Source organism: Cupressus sempervirens, chromosome 10 (genome assembly GCF_028749045.1).
Source record: "Cupressus sempervirens isolate cs-2001-9-10 chromosome 10, ASM2874904v1, whole genome shotgun sequence".
NCBI classification, from domain to species: domain Eukaryota; kingdom Viridiplantae; phylum Streptophyta; class Pinopsida; order Cupressales; family Cupressaceae; genus Cupressus; species Cupressus sempervirens.
This window is the reverse complement of record NC_143127.1, coordinates 720,848,982-720,873,077: the sequence shown is the minus strand read 5'-3', so window position 1 is coordinate 720,873,077 and position 24,096 is coordinate 720,848,982. Positions and strand designations below refer to the sequence as shown.

Below are 24,096 nucleotides of genomic sequence, written 5' to 3'. Positions count from 1 at the left end.
CTCTACTGAAAAACGCAAACATAATTTATTTTTCAATATGACCAAAACTCTAAAAATATTGAAAATTCATTCTGTTGAACCATACTTTCCTTACACACTCATAGCAGCTTCATTTGATTAAACTTTGTTATTAACCCTCTCTGCAGCCTTGGTGACAATGACGAAAACCTTGACCTATAGCTACATGCTTTGTCATAGCATAAATCATTGATAAGAGAAACATCAGTCATTAATTGTTACTTTATTTTCCTTTGCACCATTCTTCAATAACTTAGCTCCTCCCTTTGGCATACGCTCTGATATTCTTTATTAAATTTTTTGCTTGCTTGCAAAACTTATATATTTGTTTGTATAAATCAGCACTTGTATGCACATCTATTAATATTGCATTCACCAGTCTTGTCCCTTTCCCTTTTCATGACACTTCATCAAAATGTAGATACCCATTTCACAAAGAGGATATATGCATTTATTTTCCCCTATGTGATTGATGCTTAAGTTACACAATATAAATACTTTGGCATTGTTTTGGTAATATGAAATAAAAGGTCCCAAATATGTATATGCCTCTTTAATGCTTATATTGTGCTTTTGATCAGTTCTTGTAACCTTATCTCTTATAGGCATGTCAGGCTCAATAATCCTCGTGGGAGCCTACAGTTATATCTATGTACCTACGAGAGATAAGATCCAACATAGAAAACAAACATGTTAGCAATAAAATTTGATGTGATCATGATTGCCTTTGATATACTAGTATATGTTTCTATTTTATGCAAGTGCATGATATGATGGTAGCACAGTTTGTTTGCATATGAGATAAGGTGTTTCCGTCATTGCTTAGATCCATTGGATCTAACACATTTTTCTTATGGATGCAAGAATCAAATATTTGGAGGAAATGCAGTTTGGAGTAGCAAGCAAGCAGAATTGGAGCAATGTAATATGACTAGTCATTACAAGCAATGACTAGTGCCCTATGACCCTCTCATTCTATGCTCTTTCTTTCATGTTTATGCACTTTCATAGAATAAAAATAGATATTAATAGATTTGAAGGTTACTCTCACAACCAATTGTGAGAGAAATTTACTTTCAATATTTCATTTCATTCTATCAGTTGTAAATATCATTTGTCTCTATTTTTTGATGAATAATACAAGGACATTCTTTTCTGAAATGAATGGCATTCGTGCACTTTCTTTGTCTTCATACTTAAATTTTACATGTGCAAAAATTTAGTAACAGTAACTATAATTTTAAAATAGTAAAAACCACATTAGTTTCTTATAATTCTATGGTTCTCTTTGTAAGTTTATAAAATTAAAGTTTAAAAATTAATTGCATTTATGTACATCTTTTTCAAGTTTGATATTTTTTTTCCTGACTCACGATGCAAGAATAATTTTTCAAAACACATACTGACCAGTTGGAGATTGAGCCAAATAATTGTAAGAACAATTGTACTAAAAGAGCTTAAAAACATGATTGGTGCACAATAATTATCTTTTTACGCTCTTTTTGAAACAATTGTTCTTAGATTTTATGATTTTTGGTGAGAAAAAAATTCCAAACTAATCAGGTAGGTGATCCAAAATTAAATCATAATTGGTTGAGGCATGTTTAAATACCTTATTTCACATGTTATTGAATGTTATGTGTTTATGTGCTACTATTAATGAATGTTTAAGGATGAACTAATGTTAGATGTTAGCTTTGGACATTATGAGATTATTTTATGGATGCTCATAATTGTATTTTACTTCATATGATAATGAATGAATGCTATATTTTATTAATGAATGAATGTGAGATCCATCTCTTTTTAAGTACTCTTTCTATGCTGTTGTACCAGTTCTTAAGCCCAAAATAGATAAACCATGGTTTGAAATGCAAACTTGGGTGATTAACTTAATGAATGAGCACACCAAGCGAAAGATCTTGTGTGATGAAGGATTATATGATTTTCTACATATTTCACCACATATTAGTGCATGCATGTTCACATACATGCTTAAGTAGACATTTGTGAGCACTAGGTGTGTGAAGGCTCCATGCAAAAACATGTAGAAGCAAAAAAGGTCATGATGAACATTTTTGATGACATGTTTTCCAAGAGCATACACAAGTTCCTCAAGGTGACTTCACATTATTAAATTTTCATGTTTGCCAACGCCATTGTTTTTCCTCCATATCTTGCACAAATAAAAAATGTTGCCTCCAACATTGCAACCATATGATAAATAGGAATAGCACATGCATGAGCCATAACCTAATTAAATTGGTCTAGTTGTTGATTAGCTGGGTTGATTACAAATTCCTATAGAATTGTCATCAGATTAGGTACAATAAAACAAACAATCAGTTGTTTCCAGCTAGCGGGATCAAATGCAATTTTCGAAGGTGATAAAATTGCATATGCAAATGCATCACTTGAATGCCAGGCATGAAGTGAATTCTCCAATTTATAACCAATGGTTGGATATAAAGGCTCCATAGGCTGGCCCAACAATGAAAGCCAAGGATGTAACCATGCATGTATTGGCACGCTCTCCCTATGAGGATCCCAAGTATCTATTGCCATTTTTAATTTGGGCATCACTATATGATCCAACATGTAATGAAGTACTAAAGCCGGTAGTAACTTCTCCCATGTCTCCAAAAAACTTAGCATAGGTTCAGGATCCCTTGGCTCGTAGGAATTTGTAGCAGCTATTCTCACTGCTAGAAGAATAACTTCAGTTAAGAGTTGAGTGTAAGGAGCTGAAGAAGCAAGTTTTGCTTCTTTGTAAATGCCATAATCACGAGGCACATTCCCTTACAAAAGCCATAACCCAGTTATATATATATATAGCATGGCTCTAGTTGTTGATTAGTTGGGTTGATTACAAATTCTTATAGAATTGTCATCAGATTAGATACAATATAAGGAACAATTAGTTGTTACCAACTAGCAAGATCAAATACAATTTTCCCAGGTGATAAAAATGCATATGCAGATGCATCGCTTGAATGTCAGGCATGAAGCACATTCCCCAATTTATAACGACTATTTTGATATAAAGGCTCCATACATTGACCCAACAATGGAAGCCAAGGATGTAACCATGCATGTATTGGCATGCTCTCCCTGCAAGCATCCCAAGTATCTACTGTTGTTGTTGCAATGGAAAAGAAAATGCAGATGCAATACATATTTTACTATAGGCCATATGGAGGATTGCATAAAATAAATAAAAGAAAACATGACATTAATCATTCCCCATTTGTTTTGTGTAAATGTCATAATCACGAGGCTCATTCCCTTCCAGAAGCCTTTGCGACAATGATATTACCTCTAAACCATGCAAAGGATGCAGATGTATGTATGTATGTATGTAGCTATATACATATATATTCAGAGCAAGAAAAATGGGAAGAGTTAATATAATTGTTAATGGCCATTATATTTCCCTATATACATATACATATATACATATATATATATACACATATATACATATATACATATATATATATACATATATATATATGTATATATGTATATGTATATATGTATATATGTATATATATGTATATATGTATATGTGTATATATATATATATATATATTGCCCGTATATATATATATATATATATATATATATATATATATATATATATATATATATATATATATATATATATATATATATATATATTGCCTATTAACTTTGCATTATTTTTGTGCACAATCTTGAGCTAAGTCACCTAGCATGGGTTGAGTGAGTTTTATTGTTTAATAATTTGGATTCTGGAATATGTATGCAGTTGGATCAATTTTTTTTTTTGTGCTAAGAAGTAATAAGCACCTTAAAAAAGATCTCTTTGTATACATTCATACATGTATACATATGCTTATGTTTGTATGTATGTATATATGTGTATGTATATACATGTATGTATGTATGTATGTATGCATCATGTGGAGATCTTAGATTTCGTCGACGTGCCCTTGTGATCGTTGCATTTCGTTGTTGTGTCATTCTAATCTCTACATCTCATTTGTTTTATTGTACCTAATATGATGATAGTTCTATAGGAATTTGTTGGTGTGCCCTTGTGATCTCTATATCCCAAGTATTTACTGTTGTTAATTTGGGCATCACTATATGATCCAGAATGTTATGAAGTACTAAAGCTGGTAGTAAGTTCTCCCATGTCTCCAAAAAATGTGGCATAAGTTTAGGGCCCCTTGGCTCCCAAGAATTTGTAGCAGCTATTCTCACTACTAAAAGAATAACTTCAATGAAGAGTTGAGTATAAGGAGTTAAAGAAGCAAGTCCTGCTTTTGTGTAAATGCCATAATCACGAAGCTCATTCCCTTGTAGAAGCCATAACCCATTCAAATATATGTATATATCAACCCAACTAATTAGCAACTCGACCCATTTAACTAATTTATGGCTTGTTTCTTTCTAAAAATATCTGCTATGATATGTTTTTGTAAAATTTCTTGTGAACTTTGCCCATTTTTCCTTGTTTGCATTATTTTTGTGAAGGATCTTGAGGTAAGTCATTTAGCACCTTAAAAAATATCTCTCTCTATACATACATACATACATACATACATGTATATATGTATGTATTAATGTATGTATGTGTATGTATGTATGTGCCTTTGTGATCATTGCATTTTGTTATCGTGCCCTTGTGATCTCTACATCTTATTGATGTGCCCTTGTGATCTTTGTATATATATGTATATGTATATGTATATGTATATGTATGTATGTATGTATGTATGTATGTATGTATATGTGTATATGTATATATGTATGTATGTATATAAACAGAGAGATATTGGCACAACAATAAAAAATAAAAGTCACTCAACAGGTAGCATGACCACAAATGTGATGGCCATGCCTATTGGTAAGTAGATTCCTCTTTCTCTCTCATTTTTCATGTGGTTATTTCACTTGAACTATTATTTCTTAGGGGGTATTTTCTAATATTGGATTCATTTATGTAGGAGGTGATGAGGACATTCATGGATGTACCTGTGCGATGAATTGCTTGTGAGCAATGAAGATGAACTTCCCCTAAGAGTAGTAGGAGGCAATGAGGACATTATAGGTACTCTAAAGATTGATCATTTCTTAAAGATTTTATATGATAACAGGAATTTCCAACTTCGTGTGGTTAACCCTGATTAGTAGAGAATAGATTAGTAGAGAATATTAAACTATTTTCGAAACCAAGTGAAGCTCAACATTAACCTATGATTGTATGACAACTAACTATGTGAATCTATTAGTTTCAAGCAATGTAGAAGAATGTCATAATTCAATATGTAATCTAAATTTATATGCATACAACATCAGGTGGAGCTAAAAAAAGCCCAACAAGTTTGAATTTTCGTTAGAGGTTTGCATAGACCTATTAAATAAATGTAAATGTGCTTGATTTTTTCAGCTCCTACTATTCTCCATGCATACATAATGCAATTGCACATGCATTCTCAATTCATAGTGGCAGAATCTTATTTTGAATGCGATGAAAAAATGACATGCACCAGAAGATGGAAAAATGATGTCACTTTTGCAGATCTGAAACTTTTTTTTGTAACAAATGAGTTTCCACCTTCATGTGGTTGGCTTTAATTAGTAGAGAATATTAAACTATTCTCAAAACCAAGTGAAGCTCAAAATTAACCTATGATTGCATGGCAATAGTAACCTATGATTGCATCATAGCTATTCGATGTTTGTCGCCAATTTTTTTTTTATTAATACAACACGTCATCGCAATTGCAACGACTAACCATCAATCTTGCAACATTCCTGTCACATGCCTATCTCAATTGCGATAGACATCTCCAACAGCTTACCGTGGGGCCCATAGCATTTCTATCACATAGACGTCGCAATTGCGATAGTGTCTTTGACATATTTTCGTCGCAATTGTGACAGTGAAAATGAACGGTTTGCCAATACGTTAGCTCAATTTACTACACCTATGGTCATCGCAATTATGACGGTCGGCCTTTCCATCACAACTTGCAATAGTAAAAGTCTGATGGGAGCCAATTCCTCTTAATGTCAGTTGGGCAACGGGTTGCCATCATAATTGCGTTGTCGCAATTCAGGCCCAAATGTAGTAATGACAACAGCTATCAAAAAATCTTGGAGCAATTCAGGAGGCCAAGAACACTTTGGTGTAAGTTCGGATCTTTGATAGTTTGCATATTTTTCTATGTGTAGAATTCATTTCTTAAAGTAGGAACAATTGTATGGGATAAAGAAAGACTAGTTACCAAGTAGATTAATGCTTTCATTGAACAATTGGGTGAGAACTTTGAGACAGTCATGGATAACTATTCTGATGAGTTCAAAGGTAAAATGAAGAATGAAACAAGGATCCCACAATCAGTGGTGGATCACTACTATGAAGACATTTGTTTCATGGTAGATACAGATTAGATGTACGGACATGTGGTGTTACCCAGGCTTACATGGTTAAGGCCAATGCAATATGAAGTGAACGTGGATGAGATCATTGCTATTAAGTTTGTAGTTACAGTCAGATTGATATGATCATGCGTTTCATTACTAATGATTTTATATATATATAGACACACATATGGTTAGTTATATTATTTTATACTAACTAATGATGTTTAAACCTTGGAGACATGCCTCTTCAAAACACACGTGTCCTTCTCCCACATACACACACACACACACACACACACACACACACACACACACACACACATTTGCAAAAACTGATCCATGTTACTTAACATGGTATCAAAGCAAGGCTGCAAATGTCATATATCTTTTCAAATCAATACTGAATTTTCGCTCAAGTATGTAGAGAATATTTGGAGGCTACAATATGCCAGAGGGGTCGTTGGACACCAACTAGATATATACATTTATGACTAGTGTATGACAACAAAGATGATCCAAACATAGTAATGACATTGAAATATGTATATGCAGCATGCCATATAGTTCCTCAAATCACAAATGTCTCGGACTCAAAGCAAGGGTGTGATATAAGTATTAAGATACAAAGGAAATGCTTATCTATGGAAACAAAGGAAGACAAAATTCAAAGATAAATGATTCACATAGATTCTAAAAAGTGGCTTACATACAAGACAAATAATTTAAGGGTTGAAGCTAGTATAAATCCACATGTGCATATCTTCTAGTGGACGAGTGAATGATGAACAAACCTACAAAGATTCTGGGGCAAATATGGAGTACATCTTTCATATGTTGATAAGACTAATAATAGATGACAAAGTAGAAAACTATGAAGGAGTCAACCTATGATGTGTTATTTCATGTCACACTATAGGTGCACTTTCAGTACACCATTTTAAAAACTTTTAAAGTTGCCTCCCGTAAAGAATTCCCCAAAATTGTTTCCAATTTGCTTAACAATGTTTCTATTAAGGATAAAGATCAAAGTTCTAATGCAGATGTGAAAGTTACTATGCCACAATTCAAAATTCGTTGCCTCGGTTCAAAATTATAGATTTAGTTTGATATGATTTCTTATGCTTCTTCAACTTCATGTTCATAATCTGACTTAGAGAAAGAAACAATTGAGTTAGTCTTCAAAATCGTTTGATTGAATATACAAAAGGAAGCAGAATTGGAACTGGAATGCAGAATTGGAAATGGGATGTAGAACTGGATTTCCAATTTTTCTGCCATAGGAGAAGCTCATTTGGGACTTTCTGCAAAGAAGAGGAGAAGTCATTTTGATATTTTCTGCCAGAGAAGCCAAATTGCCATTTTCCACCAAAGTGAAGCAAATTAAATTTTGATAATTCCACATTTTAAACTTGAAATATGTATTCAAAATGCATTACTATCATACAAAAGCATAGATTTCAAAGCCACTATATGAGAAATGAAAGACACAGGAAATTCATGTCTTAATGCATCTCCGTAGTCCATTTATGAAATCCCGCCAGTGGAGAAGTAGAAGTTTGATTTTTCGCCAAACATCAAATTTACAGCAAGCGACGTGGCTATCAAAAGAGATCTATTTATGTGCTTCATCTCACTAAAAGTGATCTCATGAATCCTCCATAATAGAGTGAAAACTCTCTAATGAAGCCAAAGCGGAAAATGTATATTGCAGTGCTCTGTAGAAGCAATTCTATGAAAACCTGCCTGTGTAGGATGGAGCTTGTGTGTGTAAAGGAGATCGGGATCTAATGTTTTGACTTCATTTTCTATCTTGTGCCCTCGTAGATGCCATAGCATGAGCCTACGAGTGCGAAATTTCAATACCTGAGCCCGAACTTCATAGCACCGATGATACACAATACAAGAGTCGGATGATTAAAAAAGATATGGTCAATATGTCTGACCGAATGCTAATACAAGCTTGCAAGAGACCCATAGTTATACAAAAGATGAAGCAGTCCAAGTGTCTTGGGGAATACAATTGAAAGACACTAGTTTTCCCTCAGTGAAGATAGTGGTGGAATGAATGATGTTTTATATCGCTTGTATTTGTTAACTGGAGATAAAAACCATATACCGCTGGCACATCTTTTTGACAAGCCTTGCTTTTTGGGTTTGTTAGCTGTCAAGGTAGATAGCATATCTAGTTTTTATGCTGACACTCACATCCCAATTGTTATTGGGGCCCAAATGAGATATGAAATCATACGTGACCCTCTTTATAAGGAAATTGCAACGTACTTCATGGACATAGTTAATTCTTCACATAGCTATGCCAGTGGTGGACCCTCTGCTAGTGAATTTTGGACCGATCCAAAGCATCTTGGTAGCACACTTGGCAAGATAAAGAACCCGAACAGACCATCTAATATGAAAAACATATGGTTTCAAAAAAATATGGCAAAATTTGCTCAAGAAGTTGTGGCATCAACTAATGAGGTAGCACAAGAGACACTATCATTGGCAAGAATTGTACGGACATTTGGCACAAAAGAGAAGGAATGTGAAAGATATTCAAAGTGGTTAAAGAAGTTGGTTGATATAAATTTGCGTCAGAGTTTTGCTTATGGATTATGTACATGGAGCTCGAATACTTTTTACAATGCGACCCAGGTGGTTGCCCTTCTTATGGGAGGAGGATTTGTTATGAATGGTCATATAACTATAGAGCAGTTGACGAAGTTTATTTTATACTCAGAATGGCTAATTCATTTAATTTGGTGGGTTGGAGATCATTGGGCTTCATTAATGCAGTCGATTGGGGCTAGTGAAAAGGTTTTTGAGCTATTGGAACTTCTTCCAAGCAAGCAACTCCTCTCAGGGATTGAGATTGCCAGAACTGGAAGGCCATATTAAGTTCCTTGATGTTTCTTTCAACTACCCTGCAAGGCCTGTGGTTCCTGTCTTGCAAAATGTAAATTTATCAATTGCTTCGGGCAAGCTAGTTGCATTGGTTGATCTTAGTGGTAGTGGCAAGAGTACTTTAGTTAATTTAGTTAATAGAACTCCTTTGAATGAGCTTGATGTCATGTGGCTTCGATCAAAGATTGGTGTTGTGATTCAGGAGCCACGTCTTTTCAGTATGGGCATTGCTTCCAATATAAGTTATGGGTGTACAAGGAAAGTTAGTCACAGTGAGATTGAACAGGTAGCCAAACAAGCTCACGCACATGAGTTTATAATTTCCTTGCCAGAGGGTTACAAAACTCTCATTAACAATGCTCGTCTTAGTGGGGGATAGAAACAATGTATATCTATTGCTAGAGCTATTCTAAGAAACCCAACAGTTTTAGTACTCGACGAAGCAACCACTGTTTTAGATGTTGAAAGTGAGAATTATATAAAGAAAGCAATTGAAAGAATTATGCATAATGATGGTAAGAGGAAACAGATTTAAATATGAAAGAGAAACTCAAAAGTTGTGAAGACATAAATATGAAAAGTCATAAGTAAGAAACTGAAAGGTTAGTTTTAGTAACTGAAAAGTCACCGACAGAGAAATTGAACAGTTGCTACAAGGACAACATTTATGGTTAATTTTGAGATGGATTTGGGGTTCTTCTTTTCTGCAAAAAGTAGGATCATTGGAGTAGAGGGGAGGACATTTGATTTTTCTTTATTTTTGTTTATGCATTGGAGATTGATAATCAATTTTTGTAATAGATTTAGCTAAGATTGCGAGCAAATGTAGTCAGAGTGTTGTGTTTGTTGTGTTTAAAACAAGAAAGGTTTTGTTATGAATCAGAGTATTTGAGCATCACTTTTTTCTGATTACTTTCAATCAGAGCACTATTATAATCAGTTTTGAGCACTTTCTTGCATTCTTGGCTAAATGGTGAATGAGTGATAGATCGGAGTACTGTCATTCATTCTTGTTGTAAGGATTAGTATGCTTAATCTTCATTTTCATTTCATGTCATTGCATTTGCATAATTAGCAACATCATTGCATTACCAATGTCGAGAAATCATAGGAATTGTGGGTTCTTGGTATTGGCTAGGTTTAGGAACTAAAATCTACCTGACTTAGTTATGTCTAGGGCTGGCTTAGCTTTCCTCTTTCGTTCTCGGGTTAAGAACGTACCCAATTAGTTTAGGAACTAGTAAATTCATTGAATATCATTTGATAAGGTAGTTGTACCTTTCAATTCAGAGGAAATCTATCAACCTGAAGATAGATTATCCAACTGTTGGTATCCAGTTGTTCTTTCGGATTTGGGCATTTGAGAGTTAAATTAAAAAGAACCAATCTATTTACCAACACACACATATTAGGTGAATACAAAAGCACATGGGAGTAACCACTCATGAACAAGAAAGTGTTAAAACTATATGTATTGGAAAATAACAAGTATTCTAGAACAATGATAATAAATCCCGATAAAATTAATCAATTCATCATGAACATAAGCCTCAGTCAACGTCCGTAGGCATCACATGATACTTGTTGAAGATGTTATACTATGCCAAATAACAAAGAAAGCTCATAGTTAGAGGAGTCAAGAAATGGTCAGAGGATTCCACTATGATTATTTATTTATCCAACATACACATCAATACCCAACAGAACACATACATGAATAAAATGTTTGTCGTGGCAATATAAGGATGTGTGAGTTAGGAGATGACATGAAGAAATGACCAAGTTGCAAATAAATATTCGAGCAATAAGTGTGGTATTGAGTATGTGGAAAGCTAATACATGGAATTGTATTAGCATTAAATAGGAGTATGACCAAGACTCCCACAAGGACTATAGTCAAAGGAACAACAACATGCATATGCATCAAGAGTTCCAAATCAGCGGCTTTGTTGGTTTTGCTAAGTCATATATTATGCAAAAATCAGATATATATATTTGGCGGTGATATACAGTATGCAACATCTTCCAAAAGAGATTTGTGTCACCCAAAGGCAGCATTCGAACATGCAACACACAACATATTATTAAAAATTGACTTCTAATACTAAGAGGAGAGAATAGTACAAATAAGCGATTGGAGGGAGAAGTCGAATGAATATTGATATACTTTACCAATTTTGTTCACATATCGACCTAGGTTAATGAATTCCTCCTACGATGAGAAATCAAATTTTGGTCGATTGATTCTATGAATTTCATTTAATTCCTTTTGAGACATTAAAGCAAGAATTCCGAAGAGGACATGAGTGGCACTGAAAGCATTCCACAATGGCCCACCATGTGTAAAGACATATTATTAACAACGCAATAGAACGATATGAAAAGGAGCACGCGAGTTGTAATAGGGTCAAAATACCCTATGACATCTATTATTCCTATAGTCAACATCATATTAGGAGAAGCATAATAAATAAAGCGTATATACTCAAAATAATGAGAAATGTGAACTATGGCAAAGACCTTAAACAAAGGCCATCAAAAGAAGGTGTACCAAATAATGAAGATAACCTCTTAACAACAGTAGTGGTACATCAAGGTAAGAACTTGGGTACCAATCTCTTGAGGTAAGTACACGTGGTAAGTCATTATTATTTATTATTCAAGTTTTGTTTTTTATATTATTAAAATGTATTATATAAGTTATTAAGACATTATAGGTATTTTAATAGATGTAAAACTATATATCTATAGTAATCTATAAGGATGTTACTATATTTCGTTAATGAAATTTAATAAAGAAATATAAAAAGTAAAAGGAAAATATCTATCACAAATTGATTAATGTATATATAGAGAAGTTTGAACATATGCATGCATGTTCAAAATAAAGTTTATATTTTATTGGAATAGTCTTATTATGCAGAACTATCTGTTACCTTTGAATATTTTTGTAGTCTCTCTCTTATTTTATTTTATTTTTAATAAATATTATTAGAGCAATGTGCCTTGATCTTTTTTCTTCGAGAATGTTATTTCAGGAAGCAAAATATTGAAATTCAGCGAGAGACTGACATTTGAGGCAACCTTAAAAGAGAGGGAGCATATAGAGGATAAAATTCAATTTTGAGTGATCTCGATCATATTGATTCAGAGGGAGTAAATCATGTTGTGGTGGAATCTTCAGTGATAAATAAATTGTAACAATCAAGAGGACTGTATTTCATGCAACTATGTGATTTTCTTATATACGTGATTCTGAGTTGATTGAAACTCAAGAAAATGCTAGGGAACGGTTTCAGTAACTTCAACTAGTTCATCTAAATTTGCTTTGAAATACAACATGTGAGATTGACTTCTGAGCAATTTTTCGAATTCAAGACTTCATGTTGTGATCAATCACCTACAAGGAAATACAAACGAAACTAGAAGGCATGTGGTTTGGAAGTAATGCTAAGGAAAGCCATCAACTCATCTCGCTTCTACTATTAAGCTGATGAGAGAGTTAGAACTTAAAAAGGAGTTATCATATTTGATACAAAATTATTCAACAATATAAAAATAAGTGAAATTTTTACATTTTGGGGGAATAATAGTCAATGTTCCATTACCACTTTTAGAGGGGAGATGTTCCATTCTTAAATAATTTAAGAAGAAAATTATGAAGCTTCATGTGCAGAGAAGTATTCTTATTTTTGATATTTATAATTTGTAATTTATATACATAATATAAAGGTTATTTGCCTTGATCTTTTCCTTTATGGATGAGGATGTTTTTATAAGAAAAAAAAGTCGGTACTTCAAACATGCTACCAGATATTGTGCAGAATCAACCTAATGATAGTAGCTCCAAAGACCCTAATGATCAAGATGGATAAAATGAGGCTCTCATCTTTGATGATTAAGATTATGAGTCTTCTACAGTAAGAGGGAGTATGACACTTCCTCAAAGGCAACGCAAAAGCTTAGAAGATTGATACTTAGAGGGAGTCTAGAAATACATGTTGATGGGCCTACTCTTATGTATATTATGAGGAAGTATTGACTTATCACTAAAAAATCTAAAGATTGATATCAAATTCATAGTGAGTTTGACAGGTATCCTCGGGTAAAGAGAGTTTTTTGAGGAAGTAACTAGAGACCTTGATTTCCCAAAATCGATGTTCAGAGGGAGAGAGTTCGAGATGCAATCCTTCGTACATGATATTTTTTCTATGAGGTAAAGTTCTAAGAGGAAGCCTTCGTAATGTGCTCTTCTCTATGAGAGAGAAGTATGAAGTGAAAACCCTTTGTTCCACCCTCTAGTAGTAGCTATGGTGGATCCACCATTTGACTTGGTTCATGGTGGATATCATGTGAGTTACTACATGATGTTGTTGTAGTTATGTCATGAAAGATGATGATCTTTCATTGATGTATATATTTAGAGGGAAGATATTGAAAAGTGATGAACTTATCAATCATTGGACCTATTATCATAACAGAATACATTAAGTTGTTGTCTTGGTGTGCCGAAAGTTATGATAACGAACAAAAGGTAACTATTGTAAGGTGACGAACTTATCAATAGATGACCAACCTTCTAACACCAAAAGTGTTGAAGGTTATGGGTTGTCATTGTTATTAGGTCGGAATTTGTCAAACACATTGATATCCATCCTGGTTATTAGGTCGGATTTTGCGAGACACCATGAAAATTGTTATGGTTCTTTGAGCCGAATGTTGCTAAACATCATAACTTAAATCTATTATAGACCACACTTAAAGTGGTATTCAAACTTATATTAAAGTTATAGTATTTGCTTAATTCCCCTCCTTGCTAAAAGGAAAAGTGTTGAGAAATTTAGTCTCATTATGAATTGTAGCAAATCTCATAAATAATATATATATATATATATATATATATATATATATGTGTTGATAGATTTATGTTGATATCCTTAAATATGCCATTCTAGGAATATCATACTGAGATGACATCTCTTCGTATACTCACGAACATAATATGTTCGGTATCAATCCTTCCTAACTAAGAGAGAGTGTTAAGTTTGTAGTTACAATTAGATTGATATGATCATGAGTTTCATTATTAATGATAATATAAATATTCTTTCATATTATATTAATTTTAGTTTTATTATTTTATACTAACTAATGATGTTTAAACCTTGGAGACATGCCTCTTCAAAAGAGACGTCTCCTCTCATCCTTGTATGAGATCCAAATTTACATTTGAAACATATCTATAACAATGACAATATAATTACATTTGTAGAAACCGATCCATGTTACTTAGCAACTACAACAATGACTGCATTGTTATCTCAAGAAATAGCCAAGAATGTTGAGCCCCTTGACAATTATGAGTCGGCCAAGATTAAAATGTTAATGCAAATCAAAGTGCCCAAAATGGATAGGAAACGAAAGAAGATGATACCAAATCTTGAGGGAAGGCTTGGCAAAGGACAACTCCCAATAACAAAAGGCAAAGGAGAAGATGAAGAATCCAATGATGAAGAAGAAGATAACGAGGATAAATAATCAAAAGGTAAAGAGCTAGTTGTTGCCAAGCCCAAGGCAACAAAACAAAAAGAAATTTTGATTGGTGATCCTAAAGTAAAGGAGGATCTAAAGATAGATAAGATAAGATAATTTTATTAATGTCCAACAAAAGACCACAACATGGCTCTATGGGACTGAAAGCTTACACCAAAAAAAACGCTGACAAACGGAGCACCAAATAGTGTCCATAAAAGAACAAGCACAACAAAAGAAGAAGAAAGCAAGAGACATCACAGAAAAGATTACGTATTTGTCCTCACAGGGAAAAAGTCCAACAGTGACTGATCTGCGTGGCTACCAAAGGCCTTGTGATGAAGTTGAGTGCTATGAAGGAGTGTCACTGGCGAAAGGGTCCCCTGGGGAGTCTCACAAATCTGGAATGGTTCGTTAGGGAAACTACATAGTTGCTTCACACCCCAATCCGGAGTTAAGGGCGAGAAGGTCGTAATAAGTTGTGTCTAGATCTGACTCCTGGGAAATAATAGCTGGAAAGTATGGTAATGAAGCTTTAAGGACTCACGGAGATAGAGCGCAATGCAATGTTGATCGGAAGTACCTAAAAAAATCCAAGAGGGATCTGCAATCTCTAAACAGACAGTAAAATCGCCCTCTAATCTCGTAGTATATGGGGCATCTGAAAAAAAATTGAACTACTAAGGTACAAAGTGTTTTAGACCTGGTCCTCTCTAGCGATATGGTGATTGACTTGGATCTAGAGTTTGTGCGAGCCCACCTTGAAGGAGTCAAGGGAGATACGCGGGGCATATGTCCAGTATCTGTGTAAGTACTCAGGGTGTACAACAATCCCATCTCGAATATCTAAGAAGTGCTCGACGTAGAGAGCCATCCTCAGACATAGTCCCTCTAGAGGATCCACCCAGGTCCGTATGATATATTGCCTGTAAATGTCAAGTCTGACATGCACGTTCAACTCCCGCCGAGACGGGAGTAGATGAGCAGAAGCATCCAATGAGAACTGGTAGGGAGGGAGACAGTCAATGTCAATCCCAACTAAACTCAATAGGATAGTAGTTTGAACATACCAATAGCAGGCTCTAGTGGTTGGATCAGAGTCTGGAATAGCAACTGAGGAGCAATAAACCAAGTAAGTGTATCTGTGTTGGCCTTCCGCCGAGTCTGCAAAGCCTCGAAGACGATGGAGAAACCAGATCAGGTCAAAAATGGCTGCAAGCTTGAATGCGTGAGCTCCAAACTCAGCCAAAATAATACTATGGGGGGTAGATCTGTGACATTTGATAATCTGACAGAGAAGCAGAGTCTGGCTATGCTCGATCATGGCCCAGTCTAAGTCTAAAAGGGAAAGACCCCAAACCACCAAACCATACAGCACTATGGGTCTTACTAAGGAATCCAAGAGGGATAGCTTAGACTATGTGTCCTGAAAGTGGTGTCTGAAGCACTATCTCTCGAGCATGGCAAGGGAACCTAATTCTTTGGTAATCCGAGGCTGAATGGCTGATCTCAAGCTGAAATGAGATTCGAAAAACTTAACCCCAAGGCATGTGTAAGATGATGTAATCTCAACTCCCTAACCCTAGAAGTGAAAATGGAGATGTGAGTTCTTAAGATCGTTGAAGACCATAACACGAGTCTTCTCAACATTCACGACCAATTGTCTCAAGTCCCAAAAAGATGCAAGTCTATCCAAAAGCCTCTGAAGACCCTCAGGAGAAGAGGCAAGAAGAACCACATCATCATCAAAGAGAAGGATGGAGATCAATACCTAGTGTAGATGACAACCATCACCTGGAAGCAAGGAGTCACTGAGAAAAGCCTCGAGCTCATCAATGTAGATCCCAAACAAGGTGGGCGAGAGAGGAGTAGGAATGTGAAGAAAGAAGTTACACCTCCTGAACCTAAGACAAAGAGGAGGATAATAACAAGATCCAACATAGCTCAACCCCCGACTACTAAAACCAAGAGAAGCCCAGCAAAGAGGAAACAAACTAAAGGAATCGAGCAGAACCAACCAAAGAGGCCAAGAAGAAAATTGGTTGTCACACCTAATGAGGAGGATGAAGAAGAAGAAATCGAATCTGATGATTTGAGCAAGCTTCAAATTGTACCCAAAGGAGCTCCCATGACAATTGATCAGGTCAAAAGGTAATCTCAACTTTTAAAGCCTCGCAAATCACAACTTTACCGGTGACAAAAGGCCTAGCCAAAAAAAAATACTACTACAGAAGTTTGTGACCAGCATAACGCTAAAAAATTTCTTCCTGTTCAGAAAATCACTGTCTGGGCAATCTCTGTAAGGAAACTCAGGTGCGGAAACAACTTCCTACACTAATCTCATAAGGTAAGTATGATGCAAATCCTATTAAAATCTTCTACACTTACAGATTCAATATCATGTAAACAACAATATTGCAGCCAAACATGCATACAAAAAATAGACAGAGAAAGGAACACATAACACAAGGCTTTGCCGATGGGGAAAAACCTTTCGGTAAAACAACCCCACCCCTTCAGAACCTGCACAATGTATTATCTTCAACACGAAGTTACAATACACTTGCAATGCAAGTTCAACATCGACAACAGAAGACTCCAGTAGCTACTCGCAGTACCAACAATACACCTTTTTCGCATCGCATCTCTTCGCAACCCTAAAAACGCTTATAACATGCGCTTCACTTTAGGGCTACTCCCAAAAGGTAAACCGTATTAGGGTTTTACCATTCTCCGAAAAAATATCTTAGTTGCCACATGTCTTCACCTGTCATTGAATCTTCCTAACATAGCTCTTATGTGTCATAGGAATCCGTCATAACCGTTTTAGTCATGATTTCCTTACACACAATTCAAGATGTTGACACATCAATTATTTGCAAGAAATACATTTTACAAAACAAATAATAAGAATAGGAATTATACAAGGTTGAGACACCTTATTCCTAACAATCTCCACTAAGCTACTTGTCAAATAAGGGAAAATAACTCCTCGTCAAGATCAGCAAGTCATCATTTGGCTCACAAAAACCCACTGCTGGATCTATAATAAGCAAATCATTCCCATAAGCCCAGTCTGTCAGGCATTACAAGATAAGATGAAGAAAAAATCCTTTACCTCACCATAAAAGACCAAGTATCGCCAATGGATTAGTCCACCAAGCACACAAGCATTTTAGCAGCCAAACAAGTGGCTTCTGCCAGTGACTAGGTAAAGCCAATGGACAAGCCAACAGGTTGCCTCCATTGCGGAACAATATAGCCTTTTTATTACGTCACTAGAATTGGGACATTGCCAAAATGAGGCAGTAAAATAGATAGGATTGAATGAAGCTGAGGAATATTGTTGCACATGCTTGTGAGTTACAACTTGAAATGTATGATATCAAATAATCAACTCAAATATTACTACTATTAAAATACGATTAAAAAAGAAAGATCTAAGGGCAATGATGCAACAAAAAGGCTGGGAATTAAAAAAGGAACCTATGATATATCATGGGGAGGCTGTGAAAGAACCAACAATGACAAACAAAGCAACATGACTGAAAAAAAATACAAAAAGAAATTGCGAGGCAGAGAAATGCCAATAAATGCCTGGTAGTAGAAAGCGTGAGTCTAAAAAAACGTCCTCTGTTGCCAGTGTGAAGAATAAAGCCAGGTCTACCAAATCAGAAGAAAACTAGGGTGATTCTGGATATTAAACCTCTCAGAACTGAAATGTAGAATAAGGTGTCTGCAGGTTTGGTGAAGGATCCCAATTTTTCCATTGGAATTGTATGGAATCAGCAACAAACAAAACCTGGAAAACTCCATTGACAACATAGCAATTCCAAAGCATTTCTGTCATTATTCTAGAGAACAGCATGAGTTTTGACAAGTGCATTTCTGTATATAGTTTTTCTAGATTAAACTATGTAACAATTTCCACATTAACATTTTGGATCACACTCCATTACCCATCATCAAGATGTAGAAAGAGAGCAGGAGGAGAAAGTAAAAAGGTAAATTGCATACTATATTGAGGGAGGGAGTTGATGCATATACCTATTTTTAGGCCCCACTGATTTTATCTAATGAGTTTCCCAAGCCAAATCCAAACTCTCATGCAGGTTTTCAGTGTATTCGGAGCTCTGCAAAGTAACCCATTTTCAAAAAGGTGTTTTCAGGAGTAAAAGGTAGACTGTGTCTATAGAAAGGGGAGAGCAGATTCCACACATATTGCGAAGAGATGAAATACTTTAATGTTATTGTAGGAAAAGTGGGTAATATTTTCACCCAAAAGATATGTTTGCTAAGAAGGTATTTACTATTTAGCATAATCACAGAATTGATTTAATCAAATGGAGACTAAAATCCAATATTGTAGAGGGAAATGAATATTCACCATAGAGGGCATAATATTTTTTAAAAGGTACGGAATGAAATTGATTTGCATTCTGTAATTGAACGGGTAAAGTACAGATAACATACTCTCAGAAAGGTGAAAGAAAAGATGAAAGTTAAACTTTGCCAGGTGTGAAAATTGTAAATGAGACAAAATAGGGTGAGTACGTGGCACATCAAGATATTTGTTTTCACCATTTGAAAAAATTTCAAACATGTACAAGACATTCACGAGAATGAGAAGACAAAATGTGAAGGCAAAGGAATATTTTCAGTAAGGCAAACGCTAGTGTCACTTTCAGTTGCACGCTACATGTGTGAACAGTGAACATGACAGACTGAGAAACAAAAGGTGCAACCAAAGAGTGTAGCAGGCCAACATCACAAATTAGTTATTTAAAATTTTCAGCAGGCAATGTTAAGATATGATAGCATCCGTCAGAATCCAAGGATATACCAACATTGGCAACTGTTTGCACGTGTGTGTGCATGCATGTACACACACACACACACATGCATAGACATTAAAATTCTCACCAAAAATTTCTATGAGATCATCCTTGCATTAAACTGACACTATCCATATCACTCAAGTACGAAAATCTCCGCAATCAGATTTTTCTATCTCTTAGATCAGGCTGTAGATCCCTCATCAATATCGATCATGTGTGCTACAGAATGGATTGAGTGAATGAACCATCACTCATGTCAGATCAGAGGCTGTTAGTGATATTTGTTTAGCATATAATCATGCCTGATAACCATCAGGCGCATTGGCAAAAGGTTCAATAATTAATCATACCCAATCGGGTCTGTTTAACATATTAGACATTGCCTCCATGTCTCCTCTAAGAGACATATGCTTGAACAGTCACAACCGTTCCTCCTTATACCCTTTGGAGATATTATATTAGTTGACCAATCACAAAGAGAAGATCATAGAAATCAATAAATAATACATCTCTTCAGATCGGGACTGCAGTAAAATAATCAGATCACATACCAATTAAGCAGTACAATTACAATTGCAGCGATCCAGGAAAACTAACAGGCAAGGAATGAGAATGTTCTACAGATTAGATCAGATTGAATAAAGGACCATGTCAGCATCAGATGAAATCTAGAGCTGTTCTTTCTCTATTTATTTTTCTATCTTCTCCGTTCTAAGGGTTCCAGTTTCTAGCTATGAATTGTTGTGGGGAAGGGAGACTTCAGATTCAAGAATTCTTTGAAAGTATGGTCATTATTGTAGCATTTTCTCATAAAATAGCACAGTTTAATCTAAAGCTTATTGGGGTAGATGATTAATTGTAAATGACTCCTTAATGCTGCATATAATCATTTTAATCAGAATGATCAAAGATAATGAAGAATTTCAGTGCACATTTGGTGCTATGAACATGTACTTGATGGCTTTTGTTCAAGGAACACAAATTAAATTTGCTTTCAGTTAGATGTTGGTGATTATGTGTTAAATGTTTGGGATCATGAAGATTTACAATGTTTCCTGTAGGTTGACTCATTATTGTGATGCAGTAATATTTTAATGTGCATCAACCTTGTTTTCAGGCTATTACTTGGGAGCTTGTTTCATTTTTCGACTCTCCAATGGATAAGACACTGGTCTGCTGTAATGTCCCCTTCTCCGCACTAGCATTAATGGCGCCTAGTTCGTCTATCTTCCCATCCGGATAGGCTAACAGCATGTGACTTAGGATGACAGCCAGTCACAGGTGTTTGGTTTCAGTTGAAGAGATTTTAAATGGGAAATCCTAAGGTTAAAGTCACTTTATTTTATTAAGTGAAGCATAAAGTACTTTATTGATTAAAGTCACTTCAAGACAAAATGACTTAAGTGACTAAAAGACAAAATAGTCTTTTATCCCACATTGCTAAGAGATTTGTTCTCCCCACACTTCGGGGTGAGAAAAGAAAGTTTTTACATTGGGATTACCACCACAAATATATGTTATTTTATAAATCCGAATGGTTGCTTAGAGGAGACTGGATTTCCCTAAGGACGAAACCCCTTGAGGAAAAGTGTGAGACTAGACGCAAACCTAGTGCCTCACAGTTTACTATCAGATTGGAAGCTCGAGTTGGTATTTGGAAGTTAGGCAAGAAGTTGGAATTACTGAATAACAGAGAGAGATACTGGTCGGTGGATGGTGGAACTCTACAGGATACCAGTTTGAAGTGAGTTGGGGTTCAAACAGGCAGTCATTCCCAGAACGAAAGTTTGGTGTTAGTGTAATCTTCTTCATCTTAGTTTTACATACTGACAGTGTACTTTCCATTCAAAGGAGTTCACGAGTAGTTTAAATAGAAACCTTCCGCACTGAGCCTCTCCTACATTGTTACCCTGCACATGAATATCATTCTTCGGGATTGGATAACCGGCATCATAGTATGAATAATGGTGTCACTGGTGGTAATCACGGCATAGGATATATACTACAGTTGGCAGCTGTGAGAATGCAGCAGATTATTGAAAAGTGATCACAGGAGGGTCTCTGAGTATTGCACGGCACTTGCATTAGCAACAGCATTGATATTATCTCTCCTTCCCATAGCAAGAATCGGCTCCCCAGTCGCAGGCGGCAGACTGGTTAGGCATCTGGAGGAGGTGATGGACTGGATGTTTGCTGCGGGTTCAGACCTATTTCCTGTACTCACTACTATTACGAGTCTGTCCATCTTTTACTCATCCTACACTATTTATTTACCTATCAGATAATAGTGCAGAGGCTGTAACCGCATTCTCAGATCATATCTTAAGGATCATTGATTTGCTGTCATGAACATAAGGTGTTATCATTATATTCTGAATCAGTTCTAATTCAATTTTGCTTGAAGTACTAGTATTTTTGATTGGCATATCCATCTCTTAGCATTAGTTTTCAAATGAAATAATAAAGTGCTGATAACAGTAATAAGTTTGCTCAAGAAACGGGTTACATAACATCTATTTGACGAAATTCTTGTCAGACCAAGCTCGATATTTTTTATCCAATTCAGCAGAGATCATTACATCTGCTTCGTTGCCTTTGTCAAACCTTGGCTGGATACATCTCCAAAATTTGATGAATCTCTCCTTGGATTTCTGTCTTGTCTAGCTTTGTAAATTATTGTAATTATCACATTCTCCTTGCTAATCAGTGAAATCTGTCCAAGAGCTGAACCAGTTTTATATAATATCTCATGTTTCTTGGAATAGGCTGGTGAGAACATCATTTGCTGAACAATACTCTGTCAAATATGTGTGAGTATATCCTTCGATATTGCTGACTATAAACACCATCCTGAAAAGTGAAGAAGGTTGGAATCCTTGCTGCTGTTGCATTTTTTTGTCCTCAGCTGAATATTGACCTTGAGATCTTTTGATTATTCATAAGACTTGAGGATAGCAAGAAAAATTACCAACAGAAGCAGCAAATGAAAATATGGCACAAAAAAGCCCATTGAAAGGAGACAAAGCTTGGTTTATTCACGCATGACCACTAGTCTATAGGGATGAGTGAGTTCAAACATCCTTTATGTTTTGAAATTCTAGAGAAATACTACCTTGTTGGTTAGATCAATCGATGGCGCGATCAACTTTACAGTAGTTGCAAAGACAAAAGACCATTTGAAAGGAGAGAAAAAGCTTGGTTTATTCACACATGACCCCTAGTCTATAGGGATGAGCAATTTCAAACATCCTTTATGTTTTGTCATTCTAGAGAAATACTCCCTCATTTGTTAGATCAATCGATGGTGCAACCAACTCTACAATAGCTGCAAAGACCCAAATATCTCCTATCCCATGTCAATGTCTTAGGAACTGACTAACTAGTGATTGCATGGTACTTGAACTCCTTTATAGCACTTATTAAATGTCCTAATTATAAATTACCTATGAACCCAAGCTACATTTGCATTGTTGGGCAAAAATCTTAAGTACCTCATCCAAGTGTCTCAAATATTCCTCCCTTTTTAATTTTTGCTATATATCAAAATATCTTAATACGAAAACAATTTTTTTCAGCGCTGTTTGTTGAGTATGTGATTCATGCGTCATGTGTGAAAGGTGGCAAGAGCACTAGGGAGACCAAATGGCACAAACAAAAACTTGAAGTGTATTGCACTGTGGCAATAAAAGGTTACTTTTGTTACATATTCACTAACTCAAATTGGGTGATAACTCGCTCTAAAGTCAACTATAGAAGTACACAAATCCATGAAAACCATCAAATAGTTTATCAATTCAAGGAATTGAATACCCATTCTTGATAGTTCTTTTGTTCAATGATCTCTAATTAATGGACATCCTCATCGTACCATCTTTTCTTCACTAACACTACTAAAAAAGTGAATGGAGTGGGACTCGATTTATAGTGTCACCCCCAATTCTTTGATTGGCTTTTCCATTTTTCTTCATGCATTCACAAATTTCTACAAGAAGTGCTGATGATAAACTCAGCCCTATCTCCAAATCTATAATGTGCTAAATGTTACAAGTGTGGTTGTCAGTGCACCAAAAGATCAAACTGTTAATGCCCGATACAACCACTGGACTTGTATAATCCACAAAGGCAATTAGTCCCTTGTTATGAGTCCTGAGGGGAGCGCTGACCATTTTGCCAACAATCTCCCCCTATACGTTACCTAAGGGGATTTGAACCCGTGACCAAACTCTGATACCACTCGTTACAAGTGTAGTTGTCATTACACCAAAAAATCAACTTGTTAATGCCCAATACAGCAACTAGACTTATAGAATCCACAAGAAGCAATTAGTCTCTATCTAATCCACAAGAGGCAATCAGTCTTTATTAACACACCATGCCCATACCACATTAT

At 35.4% G+C, this 24,096-nt stretch overlaps 1 long non-coding RNA gene and 1 pseudogene across 1 annotated transcript in view; one reads left to right on the top strand and one right to left on the bottom strand.

Annotated features, from left to right (window-relative positions):
• Positions 1-24,096, bottom strand: part of LOC149535854 (uncharacterized) — a 136,851-nt gene that overhangs the window by 108,322 nt on the left and 4,433 nt on the right. The gene's annotated exons all lie outside the window — the stretch shown is intronic.
• Positions 7,684-9,871, top strand: LOC149535855 (ABC transporter B family member 26, chloroplastic pseudogene; annotated as a pseudogene).